We start from the raw sequence: 18,920 nt of genomic DNA on the forward strand, positions 1-18,920 counted from the left end.
CACCGTCTCTAGACTTCCCGGCACTCCTAGGGGCTCACATTCTTACCATCCCCCCTACTTCCATTCTGGCTCCTGGCCTCCCCTTGCTGCTGCACTTCTGTTTCTGCCCCCCACCAGCCCCTACCATTCCTCCTTCACCACCACCCCTCTCCCCAGCCCAGCACCATGGACATGGCAATACAACTTTACCAAGGGTTTGGATTAGATGGAACTGGAGAACAGCACAGGAATCAGTAATAATTCACCATCAGGCATCACTTCCCTGATAGACACATTCCCGTCACCAGGGATCTGTCCTTGCCCTTTTTCTCAGTGGTCCCCTCTCCACCAGGACCTTTAGCTCCATGTTTAAGAGATCTCAACTTTAGGGGCGCCTGGGTGGCTCAGACGGTTGGGCGTCTGACTTTGGCTCAGGTCAGGTTCTCACAGTTTGTGGTTCGAGCCCTGCGCCGGGCTCTGTGCTGACAGCTCAGAGCCTGGAGCCTGCTTCTGATTCTGTGTCTCCTTCTCTCTGGCCTCCCCTCACTCATGCTCTGTTTCACTCTCTCTCTCAAAAATAAACACTAAAAAAAAATTTTAAAGAGTTCTCAATCTTCTGTTTCCTTACCCACAAAACGAAAACCACAATTTGTATAACTTTATGATGCCAAGAGATTTGCTATGAATCACTCCCCAACTAAGGACCCATTTTGCACATGAAAAAATTATGATAAAAGCTCTCAATAAATTAGGTAGAGAAGGAATGTACCTCAATATAATAAAGGCCATATATGACAAGCCCACAGCCAACATCATACTCAATGATCAAAAGCTGGAACTTTTTCCTCAAAGATCAGGAACAAGGCAATGATGCCCACTTTCGCTATTTTAACTCAACATAGTAGTAGAAATCCTGGCCAGAGCAATTAGGCAAGGAAAAAAAGCCATCCAAATTAGAAAGGAAGAAGTAAAATTATCTCTGTTTGCAGATGACATGATACTATATATAGAAAACCCTGAAGACACCACCAAAAACTGTTAGAATCCAATAAACAAATTCAGTGAAATTTCAGGATGCAAAATCAATTCGCAAAAATCAGTTGTGTTGTCATACCCTGATAATGAACTATCAAAAAGAAAAATTAAGAGAACAATTTTATTTACAACTGCATCCAAAACATCTAGAAATACATTTCACCAAGGAGCCAAAAGACTTGCACACTGACAACTGTAAAACATTGAGGAAAGAAGTTGAAGACACAAAGAAGTGGAAAGATACTCTGTGCTCATGGACTGGGGGAATAAATATTGGTAAAATGTCCACACTACCCACAGGAATCGACGTATTCAATGCAGCCCCTATCAAAATCCCAATGGCGCTTTTCACAGAAAGAGAATCAATAAACCTAAAATTTGTATGAAACCACAAAAGACCCCCAACAGCCACGGCAATCTTGAGAAAGAAGAGTAATGCTGGCTGCATCATGCTTCCTGCTTTCAAACTCTATTACAAAACTGTAGTAGTCAAAACAGTATGGTATTGGCATCAAAATAGACACATGGATCAATGGAACAGAACGGAGAGCCCAGAAACAAACAAACAATTATGTGGTCAATTAATTTACAACAAAGGAGCCAAGGAAATGGGGAGAGGGCTGTCTCTTCAATAAATGGTGTTGGCAAAACTAGACAGCCACAAGCAAAAGAACGAAACTAGACCACTGTCTTACACCAGACGCAAAAATAACTCAAAATAGATTTTTCAAAACTTGAACACAAGACCTGAAACCATAAAATTCCTGGAAGAAAACATAGGCAATAAGCTCCTTGACGTCAGTCTTGTGATGAGTTTTTTTGGATTTGACACCAAAAGCAAAGGCAACAAAAACAAAAATAAGCGAGTGGAACCACATCCAACTGAAAAGCTTCTGCACAGCAGAGGAGACTATCAACAAAGTGAGAAGGCAACATACTGAATGGGAGAAAATGTCTGCAAACCATGTATCCAATAAGAGGTTAAAATCCAAAATATAGAAAGAACTCATACAACTCAATGGCAAATATATATACATATATATATATGTGTGTGTGTGTGTGTGTGTGTGTATATATATATAATTTTTAAATGGACATATATATGTATATATGTATATATAAGTAAAATATAAATATATATGATTAAAAAATGGACAGAGAAGGGGCGCCTGGGTGGTGCAGTTGGTTAAGCGTCCGACTTCAGCCAGGTCACGATCTCGCGGTCCGTGAGTTCGAGCCCCGCGTCAGGCTCTGGGCCGATGGCTCGGAGCCTGGAGCCTGTTTCCGATTCTGTGTCTCCCTCTCTCTCTGCCCCTCCCCCGTTCATGCTCTGTCTCTCTCTGTCCCAAAAATAAATAAAAAACGTTGAAAAAAAAAAAAAATGGACAGAGAAACTGAATAGGCATTTTTCCAAAGAGAACATACAGATGGTCAACAGGTACATGAAAAGGTGCTCAACATCATTAATCAGGGAAATGTAATTAATACTACACTGAGATACCACCTCATACCCATTAGAATGGCTAGTATCAATAATAATAATAATAATAATAGCCAGCATTGGTGAGGATGTGCAGGAAAGGGAAGCCTTGTGCCCTGTTGGTGGGAATGTAAGTTGGTGTAGCAACTATGGAAAACAGTCTGGAAGTTCCTCAAAAAATTAGAAATAAAACTACAATATGACCCAACAACCCCACTTCTGGGTATTTATCCAAAAGGAGTTATTTCTTTTAAATGTTTATGTATCTTGAGAGAGAGATTGACAGCAAGCAGAGAGAGAGGACAGAGAGTGAGGAGAGAGAAAATCCCAAGCAAGCTCCATGCTGTCAGCACTGAGCCCGACATGGGGCTCGAACCCACAAACCGTGAGATCAAGACCTGAGCCAAAACCAAGAGTAGGATGCTTAACTGACTGAGCCACCCAGGTGCTCTAACCAAAAGAATTTATTTATTTTTTCTAAATGTTTATTTATTTTTGAGAGAGAGAGACAGACAGACAGAGAGACAAAGCACGAGCAGAGAGAGGAAGACAGAAAATCCAAAGCAGGCTCCAGGCTCTGAGCTGTCAGCACAGAGCCTGATGCGGGGCTCGAACTCACAAACTGTGAGATCATGAGCTGAGCCAAAGTCAGACGTTTAACCAACTGAGCCATCCAGGCACCCCCTAATCAAGAGGATTTAAAACAGGATGTTGAAGAGATAGCTGCACACCCAAGTTCACTGAAGCCTTTATTCACAATATCCAAGAGGTAGAGGAAACCTGAACGTCCATCAACAGATAAACAAAATATGGTCTATACATGAAACGCAATACTATTCAGCCTTAAAAAAGAGGAAATCCTGTCATGTGTTATAATAGGAATGACTCTTCAGGATATTTTGTTAGTGTAATAGGCCAGTCCCCAAAAGACAAATACTGCATGTTTCCATTTATACAAGGTATCTAAAGTAACCAAGCTCATAAAAACAGAAAGTAGAATGTGGTTGCCAGAAGTAGGGAGAGAGCAAAAAGAGGAGTTCTTGTTCAATGAGTCTAGAGTTTCAGTTCGCAAGATGAGAAAGTTCTAGAGATCTTGTTGTACAACAATGTCCATACTGTTAACAATATTGTAATGTACCCTTAACACTTAAGAGGGTAAATCCATGTGTTTTACCACAATTTTTTTTTAAAAGGGCACAGACCAATCTCATTCTAAAAATACGTGATTCTATGACAGAACTCTAGAAACAATACGAGGCCATCATGCGTGTGCCTGATATAAATTAATTTTGGACTCTCTGTGGTTTTGGAATATCTAGATTGCTCTTCCCCACCAGTATCGTGGATAAGTAAGAGGTAAGTTTAATAAGGTGTTCAAGTGTCTCACTGAGCCCACTTTTAGTCTTGGGACATTCCATACACTCTATATTCTTCTTACGATGGGAAAAACAGGCTTCTCTCCCTGCATTTGAGATCAAGACCTGAGCCAAAACCAAAATGCAAATGCACACGGTAGACACAGCCAAGGGATGGCCCCACATAGGGAGTGCTGGACAGAGCCTGTTATCACCACTCGGGGCTGGTCTAGTTCCTGGCCCAGCACTTGCCTCTGCTAAACCTCCTTGTGCATCCAGAACCCAGACGACTGCTGCTTACAGACGAGCTTCCTTTCTGCCGGAGAGCAGCCTGCTGGGAAGCACCACCCTACCTAAGTGAACTTACAGTAGATTCTTTAGAAGCTGAAAAATCCTCTTCGCCCTTCATTCTTTATTTTGTGAATTAAAAGTTTTGTTAACAGTGTTTTCTTGAAGCAGGGTTTCCACTCCAATCACACGGGATGGTTTTTCTAACGCTTATGCCAAAGGATGGCCACCCATCATCATAGTGGCTTTGCTGGAGACTCTAAATGGCTTCCCAAGGCCGCAAGCCTCACGTAGACTTGGGGTTGGGAAAAGACCAGTTTGGATTTTGCAAGTGCACCACAGGCCACCTCCCACGCCTGAACGCATTTTGTCAGAATGATCTGACGTCCAAATTAACGTCAGATGATTTTAGCCCATTTATGTCACAAAATCACGCATTTTCAGAGCCAGAAAGGATCTGAGAGGTCTTCTAGGTCAATGCCCTCGTGCTACCGAGGAGGTAACTGGCGGGCACTACGTCGAAGAGGGCCATCGAATGACACCTGCTGGCCCAACAGAGACTGGGCCAGAAGCCAGCCGGGCCTCCCAACTCCCCACTATTGTATCTTCCCATTACGGCCTGTCAGAGTTTCCAGATAACCACAATATTGACAAGACCCTGCCAGCGGCCCACCAACTTCAGTCAATATTTGCTACGAGAAAATTCCAGCAGAACCTAGAGATTTGGAAATGTGTGTTCATGTGGTTCGATGTGTTCAACCGGAAAAAGAGGCTTTTTGACTTTTCTGTAAGCGATCTGTTTACTTAGTTCACTCCTGTTGAGTGTTTTGTACCAGATTCATGCTCAGCAAATTCACGTTCCACAAACACCCAGCCCATTTCTCCTGCATCCGCACCCCTGGAAAGGACGCACATGACAAATGCCTTCTGGGCCCTTGAGGCAGTCTAATAGGGGTAGCAGGTTAGGTCTAGGATGTTTTCGTATTCGGTCCCCGGGACTTCACTTAATGGGACCATTGATTCAAAAGCCAGAGGACCCGGCTTTGAATTAGGGTCTGACCAGTCCCTGTCTGACTCCCTCAGAAAGGTTCAGTCCTGACCTGGCCTGCAGGAGGGATTTAAGAAGCTGTAGCCCTGAACTCTAAGCTTCACCTCATGCCAACTGCTAATTTCCTAAGTCGGTATCCACGAAAGTGTGGTTCTACTGAGCCCAAGGGGTAGCCTCTCATGGCATCATCTACCGGGTTCCGCGGTTTGTTCTCTGCACACTCATTCACTCACTCTCCCCCGCAACCTTACGACAGATGTCCCTACTGCTGGGTTCTGGATTCCCTGTGCCTATATGCTGCCCTCCTCTTGGGACACAGGACAATCTTAACTAGACTTCTTCAGGGCTGAAGGCTCACCTGGCTGGTGGTTCTGATCCTACATGTCTATACATTCAGCTGGTGCCCCAGAAGAATGGGGGGCCTGGAGACTAAACAGCTCTCTGGCTTCCCTTCCGGTCTCTACTACGTCTGACCCATCCCTCCTTCAGCTCTTGGGTCCTGCTCCAGATCAAGCCTATATTGTTTTATGAAAGTCAAGGGGGGCAGGCTAAATACACATGACTTAAAGAAGTGCTGTGCACACATAAATATACAAGCACATGTATTATTTCTCTGGTCGTTGGCATGAAGGCATACAGGACAGGGTGCCAAGAATTTGGCCACTAGAACATAAAGCTGTTGGGTCTCATAAGGTAAATCTGATTATTTATTGTCTCTAAAGTCATCTGGTTTTGAACAGGGGCTGAAACGTTCTCACTGAATGAAGATGAAAACTTTGAGGATCTGAATGTGGTGATGGGTCCATCCTTGTCCCGGGCTACCATGGACGTCCCTGATATGTGGAAACTCACTAGCCATCGGAGAGAGATCAAAACAAGACTTTGAATATTGAGCACCTATTCTGAAAGCATGTGTGTATATGTTCCTTATAAAAATACCAAATCGGGTGACATAACAAATAGTCTGTTTCTACTTAAGTTTTGTTGATCAGCAATCCGGGTCCGTGATTTCTTCCCCTTGACAACTGCCAAAAACATGCACCTTCTTTAAACAGTTCTCAAAAATGAATCCAGCCTGGGCCGTTGTCCTATGCTCAAGACTTGGCTTTTTCCCGGAGCCCTGAGAAAGGTCACGCAGGAAGTGGAGTAGGAATAAGCTGGCGACCCCTGGGTGGAAAACAGTGCAGCCTTAGCTGACAGAGCAGCAGAGGAGGCCCCCAGAGGCCCAAGAAGATGAAGGCTCCCAGTTGACTTGGTGATGGGGTGGTAAACACAAAGTCAGGAGTATGGTAGTCACGGAGGCTGACCGCGCGGAGTGCGTTACGGAACAACTAGCGACAGGTCCCCTTTGCCCTCTCGTTCTGTTCTGACCCCAATAATTCAGAGATGTAAGATTTGTACAGTCAGTTCTGAAGTTATTTCACATGGTAATTCCTTACAAGTATGTATTTGGCTCGCAGACCTTTGGAATGATGTTGTAAACTGTCTTCAGTTGGATTCACGAGGAGTAGAGTTCGAAAGAGTTTCACGTGTGAGTGATTTACAACGGAGGCGCTCCCATGAGAAACCAGCAAGGGGGCGGGGGTGGGGGGAAGGCAGCAGCTACAGCAGCCCCAGGGCCATCCACCAGAGAAGGTCTCAGGTGGGAGCCTTTGGAAGCAAAGCACTCAGAAACTGGGGGGTGGGCGCACAGATCCAGTGAGCAGGCTCCGGCAGGGTCTGGGGGCAGCACTCACACTGTTGCTACACCTAGGCCAGCTCACTTGGTCCCTAAACAACTCAGAGAGGCAGGAGGGATTATATCCCCCCTTTACAGACTGGGGGAGCTGAGATAAAGAGAAAGTGCACCCGAGGTCACACACGAACTCACCTGGCTGAGTGACTCAGGGTGGCTCCGTCGGTGCAGCATCAGACTCTTGATTTCGGCTCAGCTCATGGTGCCACGGTCACGGAATGGAGTCCCACGTTGGGCTTTGCACGGACAGAGTGGATCCTGCCTGGAATTCTCTCTCTCTCCCTCTCTCTCTCTCTGCCCCTCCCCGGCTCGTGCACGTGCACGCGCTCTCTCTCGCAAAATAAATAAATGAACATTAAAAAAAAAAACAACAACTCACCTGGTTGTGCCTGGTCTTCCAGACTCTTCTTCCGCTCTACCACAGAAAGGGATTCTTCCTACTGTCCGTGACAGTTTCCCACCTGGCCTTGGCGATGTGTGATGTGTGTCCAGGGGGAAGCAAGGTAATTAGCAAGTCAGAGCAGCTGCGTTCCAAAGCCAGCTGGAAATCACTTTTGGATTTGTTGCTGTTGTCAATTATCCAGCTTCTTAGCCCCCTAAATCAGAACAGATAATTAGGATTTGGGAACAGTTGTGTGCTTAATAATCTTAACAGCTCTAGGAAGCAGACTTCAGAATAGGGCTGTTTTGGATAGACATTTTGATAGACATTCTCCTAATGTGCCTTTGCGTTGCCCCAGCCTGAATCTGGGCCGCTCCTGTCTGGGGCAGGGCCCTCCCTTCTGCTCATTCTCCACCCACGTCCTCCTGGCAGTCAAGACCCCCTGCTTTAAGCCTCTGGGCAAGTCTTGCCGGAGACCCTCCTTGCCCCCAGAGGGACTCCCCACTGTGGACGTTGGCTGTGCAGCCTTTTGGTGATGTCTCCTCCTGCCTACCTTTCTAATGGGTTTGCTTCTTTCTGCCCAAAGCGAAGATCTGCTTCTTGGGACCGGGTTCACATCCAGCGCCACATCTGAGTATCGTCTACGAAGTCCAGCACGATGCTTTGAAAACAGTAGATGCTGGCACAGGCAGTCACTTGATTTCGGAGACGGAAAAATGAAAGCGCTAGGAGAAGCCCACCCAGATAAAGCACAAGCCCCGGGCAACGTTTAGCTGGGAAACGTTTCCTGTCGATTTTCCTGGTTGAAACCAGGATGGATCTGAGATCTCTGTTGGAGACCACCCCTTTTAGGGCTGGCAAAGAAAGGGACAGGCTCTGGAGTCAACCTGACGGCCTGCGTTATTAAGCGTGTGACCTCAGGCAAACCTACTTCCCTTTTCTCTGCCTCTCTTTGCCACTCTGTAAAGAGAGGTAAATGATAGCTCCTGTCTCATAGGGTTGTGGGGATTAAATGAGTCTCAGGTGTATAAAGAACTTGGAAGGGTGCAGATTAGGCCTGCCAAATCTATTATTATCATTACTATTGTTCTAGTTTATCCAAAGCATAAAGAATTTGCCTAACATTCCCTATCTGGGAAGACTGTGCTCACATATCACCTTCTCGGTGAAGCCTCCCCCAACCGCCCTGTTTAAATGGCAACCCTCTCCCTTCTCTGTTCTCCTTAACCCCCTTCCCTGCTCATCCCCTTCTAACCTACTACGTCATTTGCCTATTAGCTCTTCCCTTCACTAGGGGGAAGGCAAGGGCAGGAGTTTGTGCCTATTTTATTCCCTGCTGGACCCCTGGGGTCTAGAACAGTGCCTGACAGGACACACGGTAGCGGCATGAGAAATATCTACCGAATGATGACGCGACCAGCCTGGGATGGGGTGCTGCCCTGGCCGCTGTGAGCCCCACCACAGACGGCCTGGGTGACGAGCTGGGGTGTGGCTCCCAGGCTCCCTCCCCACACCCCCACAACTCCCAGCACGCGCAAATACACAGTGACATTTCAGCAGCAAACCCCAGAGAAGTTTCTACATCCACGTGCAGGTGCTGCAGGGATTAGAAGGAAGAGTGGTGGGGCTGCTAGGCAGAGACTTTCAACTCCCGGTGTGGCTAGCTGTGAGACTTGGATAAGGCCCTCTGCCTCTTTGGACCCCCCCCCCTTGTCTGGGGCATGTGGTCGCCAGGCTCCTACCCCCCGCCCTTCCCCACCCCAGACTCCTGGGTCGTGTGGCTTCAAGCCTTCCTCACTTGCGGATTCCAAGATGCCAAGGTCTTGCGCAGCTTGCCTGGTCTTCCCTGATTCAAATCAACAAAAGTGGCTGCGGGCGCAGCCGCTGTGAATGGAGCCCTGGCCCAGGGGAGAGGAAGGGGCTGCACCTGCCCCTGGGGGGGCCGCGGGCCTGCCCTCCTGTGATCCCGGGCAGCGGGACTCAGACGCTCCCTGGATCTCCGAAGCTGGGAGCTGCTTGGGTGGGGCACGCGTCTGCACCGGGCAGTTTTTTTTTTCTTATTGCCAAGAATTTCCGCTTCCAATGGCATTCATCTTTCCCAGGAACACCCCTCAGCTAAAAGCAAAAAGAGAAAGCAAACAAAAGAAACTCTCCCGGAACAAGGAGACTTTCTTTCTCTGACTGCGAGTCCCTGATAAGGAGAAAGCCTCTGCCAATTGTGGCATCCTGTTCTGGACCTGCCCTGCCAGCTCCTCTCCCTGGCAAGGCCCCCGGGGCTCCTCTGGGTGTTATTAATGGAGGTGGGGGGGTGGGGGCTGGATGGCTTACAAGGTCAGCGGTAGACAATCTTTTGAGAATTGGGGACATGAATTCAAGCTGTCGGCCAAGTGTGCAAAATTGCCCAGCTGAGGCTGATTAACTTTCCCTCGCTCCTATATACACTTCTTTTTTCTTTTTTCCTTGTTTTCCTTATTTTATTTTATTTTTAAGTAAGCTCTACGCCCAACGTGGGACTTGAACTCATGACCCTGAGATCAAGAACCTCATGCTCTACCGACTGAGCCAGCGGGGCACCCCATCTCTCATACACGTTTCTGAATAATATCTTAGATGCATTCCTGCTAGATGTTTAAAAAATAGAAATGACTGTATCATCTTTCCTAGTCCCAGATACCTCTTCCACTTTCATAACAAAACCCACAGGCACGGACCCAACAGAGACTGAATTGTGTTGTAGAGGGCTCTGCAGTCCAGTATAGAGAACTGAGCGTTCAAAATGTGGCTAGTCCTGGGGCACCTGGGTGGCTCAGTCGGTTGAGCGTCTGACTTCAGCTCGGGTCATGATCTCACGGTCCGTGAATTCGAGCCCCGCCTCGGGCTCTGTGCTGATGGCTCAGAGCCTGGAGCCTCCTTCGGATTCTGTGTCTCCCTCTCTCTCTGCCCCTCCCCTGCTCATGCTCTGTCTCTCTCTGTCTCAAAAATAAATAAAAACATTAAGGAAAAAAAGTTAAAAAAAAAACAAACAAAATATGGCTAGTCCCAACCGGGATGGGCTGTGAGTATAAATGCATACCAGACTGCAAAGATTTAATAGGACCAAAAAAATGTAAAATAGCTCAATGGTAATTTTTATACTGATTACACGTTAAAAACGATTATATTTGGGATATATTGGGTTAAATAAACATATTAATAACATTAGTCTTTTACTCCTTAAAATATGCCTACCGGATAATTTAAAATTACATATATGGCTCCTGTTATGCTCTGTTGGATTGTACTGATATAGAACTCAGTTTTCCTAGAATTCTTTCTAAGTCTCTAAATTCCAGAAAGGAAGACAACACTTTGCCTTGCCCACTGTCCTTGGATGTTTGATCCATTTTTTCCCAGATTACAAGATAAGCAAGAATAATGCTTTACTTCTCACTGGTTATACATTCCAAAAGCCCTGAGAAGGGAGGTGAGCACAGGGCTTTCGTCAGTCAAAAGCTCCAAAAGGCATTAAGTTCTCATTTCTTTTTTTTTTTAATTTTTAAGTTTATTTATTTATTTTGACAGAGACAGAGACAGTGCGAGTTGGGGAAGGGCAGAGAGAGGGGGAGAGAGAGAATCTCAAGCAGGTTCCCAGCTGCCAGCGCAGAGCCCATTGTGGGGCTTAGACTCACCAAACTGTGAGATCATGACCTGAGCTGAAACCAAGAGTCAGACGCTTAACTGGCTGAGCCACCCAGGCATCCCTAGTTCTCATTTCTCTCTGCAGGCAAGCCACGGTGGTTTCTGCAGTGGGCAATCTTCATTTCCAACCACAAGTCTTACTTAGAAATATCATTATTTTAGACTCTTCTTCGTAAAACCACTTTTCTCCTCATTGACCAATCAGTGGAAGGTGTTGGAAAAGCCATTGATCAGCAGCTGAAATTTTTAAGAATAAGTTGCAGCCTTATTGCTACCTGCTGCCCTAACTTGACTCTCAGAAGAGAAGTTTCTATGACTGGTACCCAGGAGACATGAATGCCAATACCACTCTTTGACTGGTCGTTACATGATCTTAAGAAATCCACTTCCCTGGGCTGCAGTTTTGTCATCCATAACGTTGGCAGGTGGCTTCTAAAATTCCTCCTACTTTTTGTACTAGATTTAAAATCCTAGACTTAAAAAAAAAATTCACTTTTTTCGTATTGCTTCTTGATTATGACAAGCTTAATGATTTGTGTCACAGATTAAAATGCAACACCACAAATACACTCCTTGTAGTCAACTCTTCAGTATTGTGCAGGAGTTTTCTGACTACCTTCTAAAGATTTTTCTTCTTTGAAGTTCAGGATTATCAAATCTAAGCAGGAGAAGGACCCGTAGCATGTACCTGATTATTTTATAGGAAAAACCATATCCAGCACGTGCAATTACCCCAGAAGAGCAGTTTGGTTATGCCCACCAAGAACTTCAAAGTTCATCTGCCATGATCCTAGAGTTCCCTTCTTGGAATCTATCACAAGGAAACTACCAGGAATTTGAATAGATTTATGTGGAGAGTTAATGAGCCAGGCTCCTTAATACAGCATAATAGCAATAATAATAATAATAATAATAACAATAGGGAAAAGTCAGATGTCAGGTGAATGGTAAAATAAATAAATTAAGGAAGTCTACAATAGAATGTTATTACAGCATTAAAAATGGTTTTAAAGAGCTATTTCACAATCTAGGAAAGTATTCCCAACACATATTTTCAAAGTCAGGTTATAAAGAAATTCCTCAAAATCATAACAGTGATGCTTCCCACATAGTAATTTTGGGAGTGATTTCTATTTTTACAGTCATGCTTTTCTCTATATTTTCCAAATTCTTTAACAATTCTAATTCCTTGAATAATCAGAAAAATGATGACCTTTACCTCGAAACTCATCACGCTTTTCCAAGCCCCACAGTGCCCCAGGCTGCATTTGCTTCCGTGGCAGATTCGTAGCTGAACTGGAGAATCGGGGGCTCTAATTGTTTTAGAACAGTGCGTAGTAGGGCTCAAAGATTTGGTTAATGACTGACGAATCGGAGGGAAATAATACATTACAAAGAGTCAAAATAATTTTTAAACTTCAGGTTTAATTTTCAAATGAACGACACGGAAAAAAATCGTTATGGGTTGAGAGCAAAAACGATTGCAATGAACCTGAGTTCAAAGGACAGTCTTTACGGAGGTCATCTCCATCTGTGCGTTCAGGCCACCATCACAAAGCACCACAGACTGGGGCGCTTCAGCAAGAGAAGTTTATTTCTTACAGTGCCAGAGGCCGGAAATCCAAGGTCAAGGTGTCTGCAGGTGTGGTTTCTCCTGTGGCCTCTCTCCTTGGCTTGCACATGGCTGCAATCTCACTGTGTCCTTGTATGGCCTTTCCTGTGTGTGCTCCCAGCCCGGGTGCCTCTTTATTTGTTTAAATTTCCTCTTCTGATAAGGACACCAGTCAGACTGGATTGGGGCCCACCCTAACAACCTCACCTTAACTCAGTCACCTCTTTAAAAGCCCTATCTCCAAATATAGTCACATTCAGAGGTCCTGGCGATCAGGAATTAAAATTCAACATGTGAAAATTAGGGGCACACACTTCAGCCCATAACAACATCCATCTCAAGTGGTTCCGTTGACTTTAAGTCTTCTAAGTAATCCCAGTTGATTCCTGGCTTCTCAGAGGCTGACAGGCCAGGAAGCTGGCAGGGTGCTTATTCATCAATGGCTATAAACTATTGTTTACGGGCTGCTAGTGAAGAAGCGGGAAGAAGGAGGGGCTCAGTGCCAGGTCTGGGATCTAAGAAACCAAAGATTTTTGTATGGAGCAGAGGGTCCCTTCAGGGAAGTTTTTGGAGGAAACATTTTAGAAGAGTCAATGTAGCAAATCCTTGCATCCTTGGCTAAGAAATTGGACTGGATCCTGTAGATGATGGGGAATCATTAGACAGTATTAATATAATACTTGTGCGACTTCCCCGTTTCTTGTTTGTTTTCTTTTATTTTAATACTGGCAGCTGAAAATGACTCTTCTGGTCTACGTGAGCCTTCAGAGCTACTGCTTATTAACACAGAGCATTTCAATAAAGACAAGCTTGGCAAACAAGACTTGGGGTTAAAAGAAAAGACAGCCTTTGTTCCATCAAATACAAATATCACAGAATTGAATAAGCCCTACTCTGTTTCACTGGGCCTACACGGCCAAAGGAAAAAAGTTAGGTCAACTATCCTGATAATCCTATTTTTACTTATGGAGGTTTTAGCTCTAATGGAGGATGCCTACCTAGTCTTACTCCCCTTTAGAAAATCATTAACTCCTGAGCCATCTAAATGCTGGAGGTAAAATGGATATTCCTTCCAGAATTTTCTTTTTTGGAGTTCCTCTATGGCACAGGCTGATTCTTTCTTAACCTCTGACTTCCTCTGCTACCCCTGTGAGTTGCCAAGGTCCCCACCCAAAGATCCCCAGAGGAAGGCAACCAACCACAAGAATACCCACTGGCTGTGATGGAACTTGCTTTTCTTATTGAAATGGAGATTGAAGGTCAGCGAACCAAACAAAAACCAAAGCATAGCGAACTCATCAAAATGCAGGCCCCTAAATTGAGACTAACACTGCTTCACTCTTCATTTAAAAGAGAGATGGAACAGAATGCCACTGGCTTCCCAGAAAACATGGCACTTTTCCCTAGTTAAGCAAAAGAGATTTAATTTGCCTTCTATTTTAAGGCTTGGCCCTATATTTTGTCTCTATCCTTGTCCTTTTACCTCATTTCTCTTACCGACTTCCGATGGTTTTTTTTTTTCATCATTGCAAACACCTTAAGTCTTTTTTGGAACAAGACACACATACAGACACAGTCATCCCAGCAAATAATACTTGAAGGTCCTCATTGGTCACGCTACTGCTCAGGCTCTTTTCTTCCCCTGACTTTGTCTCCTGGAAGGCTGGACTGTGCAAAAGGAAACAGCTCAGTCTTCCATCTACATTCTCAGCTGGGTGTTGGACAAGGTGAAGTACAGAGAAGATCGGACAGAGGGTCTATTATCTGTGCCCCAGGAGGGTTACGATGTGTTATGGACTGAATGTTTATCTCCCCCCTACCAGATTTATATGCTGAAACTCTAAAACCCACTGTGATGGTATTTGGAGGTGGGGCTCTTGAAAGGAAATTAATGTTTAGATGAGGTCATGAAGGTAGAGTCCCCATAATGGGACAGTGCCCTGACAAGAGGAGGACTAGATACCAGATGTTCCTTTCTCTGCCATGTGAGAACACAGCGAGAAGGTGGCGGTTTGCAAGCTAGGAAGAAAGCCCACACCAAGAACCAAATCTGTTGGCACCTTGACCTTGCACTTCCCAGCTTCCAGAACTGAGAGAAATAGACGTACATTGCTTAAGCCATCCAGTCCATGGTGTTTTGTTATAGCAGCCCAAGCTGACTGAGACACCATAATTGCACTGGCCAAGGCTTGAAGATAAAGCCGGAAACTTCCCAGTGGGTTTTGCCTTCAAGCCTCCTGGCAGGTCATGTGCATGACCCACAGACAACTCTGATGGGTTTCTGTTAGCTCCTTGCTGAGTGCCTGTGACTAGTGTAGCCCTTCTCATCCCGGAGGATCCCAGAGCCTTCACCATGTCATTTCTTTCTCCCTTAGAAAAACGGAAGCACCAGTCCTCACACACCAGCTTTTGCTATACTCCAAGGATCTGGTGGCATTTCACGGGAAGTATAATTTTCCTCTTGTGTGTTCTTGGGAGCTGGCCTTTTCTCTGCTAATGTTGCAGTTTCCATAAAGTTTCACCATGTGCCATCTCTCTAAATTTATGGCTAATTTACTTTTTTTCTACCCCATTCAATGAAAACCAATCACAATAAATTACACATTGCGTTTTTCAGCCCGGCAGACATTCCAGTTGACGACAATATGTTAATTACAGAAGCTGGCACTGTTCAACTAAATGAAGACTGGTAAGACCTAATTGCCTGAATGGGGCGGGGGGGATGATTCTAAAACCTGTGCCATTGCCAAGGTCTTTGCAGCCTGCTAAGCAAGCTGACCGCGTTCCCATGAAGCAGCTTACAGGGAGCACAAGGGAGTGGAGTTAGAGTGATTATTCTGAAATTAATCTAGATGAAACCTACCTAAACTCCGGAGACATTTGGATTGTGATCAAACACTTTAACTCTTCCTGTATTGTCTCTTTTAAATTTTATCCAGTGAGGGTCCTCATCTGCAGCTGGGTGAAAATTCCAGCAGTTGCTCAGGGCTTTCCACCTCTCACAGTCCCCGGAAGCCCCAAACAGACTCAATTTGGTAAACAGAATATCCTTCCTCCTTCTCAGCATGGCATTATTTGGGGTGGGAAGCCTGATGGTGAGGGGGGCACGGTTCTTCTGATCTTTACTCTGTCCTCACTCACCTGCCAGGTGGAGGGAGAAGAGAAGCAGAGGCTGCAGACAGCTCCTATTCCAATGGGAGCTCCTCTTCCAATGGGAGCTAAGTGAGGTCTTCTTTTTGGCCTGGCAGAGTCTAGGCTGATCCTCCTGTGGGGCCCTTTCAGAAATTGCCTGCTTGTCCCTCTCTCCTGCAGCTCCCTAACAGGATGGTTAGATCCTTATTTTCAGCGGCCTTCTTCATCAGGCCATCCTGACCTCCTCCAGGTTATCTCTCCAGTGTCCCTTGCCTGGGTCTCCTGGCCCCTCCAAGCTGGTCATGTAGCACAAGACCCAAGATGGCCCCATAGCAGCTCTTCTGCTCCCACAGCTGTGGGGAGCAGGGAGCTCCCACCCCACACCTCTGACACACTTAGTCCTCCCTGGCCTTCCAATTTCCCACAGCACTTAGACCCTAGCCCATGGAGTCAGAGGTCAGCCCCCCTGGGTCTCCCAACTACATCAAGACATTGTCAAAACTCTCGAGGGCTGCTCTGGAAATCCCGGTGGCTTAGGCTTGGGTGAGGGGTGGCTAGAACTCACAGCACAACCCCCCACTGCCCCTGAGCACTCCTTCCACCATATCTGATCCCCTCTTTGTCATCTTCGTTTTGGCTTGGACGTCTAAGAGTCCCGAGGGTCACGTCCTTTGGAAAGCTACATATAGGAGCTACATATGGGGAGAATTCCATGTCTATCCTGGAGTCCACTGGTTCTCAGTCTGGCAACATGGCCACCTAAGAAGCACATGGAAATGTATGAGGACCTTCTGGACACTTGCCGAAACCATGGATGGAGAGATCCTCCTAGCATTTGGTGCCTGGGAGCAGGAATGCTAAGTGCTCTGGGATATGCGGGACATCCCTACACATTGACCCAAAGGTCAGACGGATTTCCCCCCTGGAGATATACTGGTCATCAAAAGTAGAACAAAAGAGCCACATACTTACCAACTCATGTATTCTGGAGACCCCTTAATGCTTAGTGACAGCTTCTCCTAAGACCGACTCACTGGGCTATCATCGTTTCCTTTCACCCAAGCCATAACACCTCGGGTGCAGATGCCATTCCCGACCCTTTGAATGGCACTCTGGACACAATGGGTTCCAATAAGGTCTGCTGAATTTGATGAACTAAATTGCATCCCACCACTTCATGAGAGTACAAGCAAGGACCCAAACACATAAAATCTGAGAAGTAAAAGATACAAGCCCGGACTAGACAGGAAAAAACAACAACGGTGTTCAGGAAGTGTGTTCACTGTCCATTCACGTGTTCGCTATCCCTTCCCCGATGGCTTCTACTTCCCCCCCAACCCCACCCCTCCCCACCCGCCGGCCTGGCCAAGAATTCTGTACATACCCAAACACCAACTCTAGGCCTCCTGCTGATCACGTAATGGAGGAGAGCCATGACAAGTGACAGAAATGGGAAAGATGTGCCTCGGGGAGGCAGAAGTTACCATCCTGGAAGGTACGAGGGCCTTAAGGAATCTGCACGGAAGGCAGGGCCTGGAGAGACAAAGCGTGGGCAGGGCCCTGGTGGGAAAGAGCCCAGAAATGGGGGGAGACAGGCTGAGAATGGCCTCACCAGGGCAGAATTGGGGGACATCTTCTGAGGGTCTTTAGGCCCTTTCTGCTGGTTTGTGTTCGGCTTTTGAGCTTTAGGTTCGGGAGTTCACAAAAGGAGTATGCTCTGCGAATACCGAGTCAACAAATAGCTATTGCATGAGGGTCCTCGATACGAAAAGCCCAAATGGTCTTTGAAAAGCATTTTCAGTTGTGGCAAAACACACGTAACGTAAAATCTACCATTGTCGCCATTTTAAGTGCACATATCAGCGGTATTAAGCAGACTCACGCTGCTGGTGCAGCTGACGTCCAGAACCCTTCCATACTCGCGAAACAGCTCTCCCCATCCCCCTCCCTCCAGCCGCTGGCAGTCCCCACTCTCCCCTCCGTTTCTAGGAGGTTGACCTCATGGACGTGGAATCCTATAGTCTTTGTCTTTTTGTTGAAGAGCTCGCATTTTTAAGTCCTCTGTGTCTGTGATCGTGCGTGACCGTGAGATATGGGAGGGAGGGAAGTTTAAAACTAGGATTGTCAGTTTGAAATTGCCAGCGATTCAGCTTGAAATTGCCAGATTGAATATTGTCAGCGAATCCGGGAAGAAGCCAGCCCTGGCGATGGCCCTCTCCCACCACCCAGGCCCATGGCAGAGGTGCCCTCGTCCAAGCTTTTATTCTGGTCCTGACTTTCCTCCCTCCCCCCCGTCCAAGACTGCTGGGACCAACTGTCACGTTGGACCCCGGAACAAACTAATTCACACAAAGCTGCTAATAGCTGACAATATAAGAAGTCACATTGTGTTTCAACATAAAGGACTAAATCTCTAAGAGTGGAATTTCAGATGACAGCCTGCTATAGAGTGAATGTTTGTGTCCCCCCACCCCCCACCCGTTGCCAAATCCCCATGTGGAAACCTACTCCCTATTGTGATGGTATTTTGGGAGATAATTGGCTTATAAAGGTGGAAGCCCTCATGAATGGGATTAGTGCCCTTATATAAGAGACATTAGAGCCCTCCCCCCTCCCCCCCCCCCCCCCCCCCCCCGCTCCTTCTATCATGTAAGGACCCTCCAAGGGGACGGTGGTCCGTGAACCAGGAAACAGACTCTTATCAGACACTGAATCTGCCGGCACCTTGATCATGAACTGACCAGCTTCCACAACTGTGGGAAGTAAATGTTGTTTACAAGGCACCCGATCTATGGTATTCTGTGGCAGCAGCCAGAAGTGCCTAAGACCCAGGTGTAGTTTGGTACGGGAGACCCCATCCACAGCAGCCCTTTGCACATCTACACAAAGCAACGGGCTCCGTCTCTGGCCACCACTTTTCGTCTGTGGCGCTCAGATCTGCAACACTTTGCCTTGCTGATGCCTCCTAGGAACAGTTCACCTACCGAGGCCAAGGTCAACTGGCAGAGCGCTTTCCAGCGATGTGACTTGCTGCCTCCCTGTGTTGGAGCAGGGCCACCACAATCAGCCTCTGCTGCCCAGGCAAGCTTCTAGAAGAACTAGGGAAACCACACTGGGTCGGGAGCCATCTATGGCACCAGGGGAAAGACCTCGGAATGCCAGCTCTTTGGGGCCACCGACCTAGAGACGCACTGTC

At 46.5% G+C, this 18,920-nt stretch overlaps 1 long non-coding RNA gene across 4 annotated transcripts in view; it reads right to left on the bottom strand.

Annotated features, from left to right (window-relative positions):
• LOC109272929 (uncharacterized) overlaps window positions 1–18,920 on the bottom strand; it is a 143,921-nt gene that overhangs the window by 37,706 nt on the left and 87,295 nt on the right. For 3 of the 4 annotated variants that reach the window (XR_008424934.1, XR_008424931.1, XR_008424933.1), the window contains exons 4-5: window positions 7,856–7,963; window positions 7,300–7,516 (exon numbers count right to left, since the gene is read on the bottom strand). This is a non-coding gene — a long non-coding RNA (uncharacterized LOC109272929). The remainder of the gene's footprint in view (window positions 1–7,299; window positions 7,517–7,855; window positions 7,964–18,920) is intronic. The other variant, XR_008424932.1, reaches the window with a different exon arrangement.

The sequence above is a fragment of the Panthera pardus genome, unplaced genomic scaffold, assembly GCF_024362965.1.
Source record: "Panthera pardus isolate Hobbes unplaced genomic scaffold, ASM2436296v1 HiC_scaffold_22, whole genome shotgun sequence".
NCBI classification, from domain to species: Eukaryota; Metazoa; Chordata; class Mammalia; order Carnivora; family Felidae; genus Panthera; species Panthera pardus.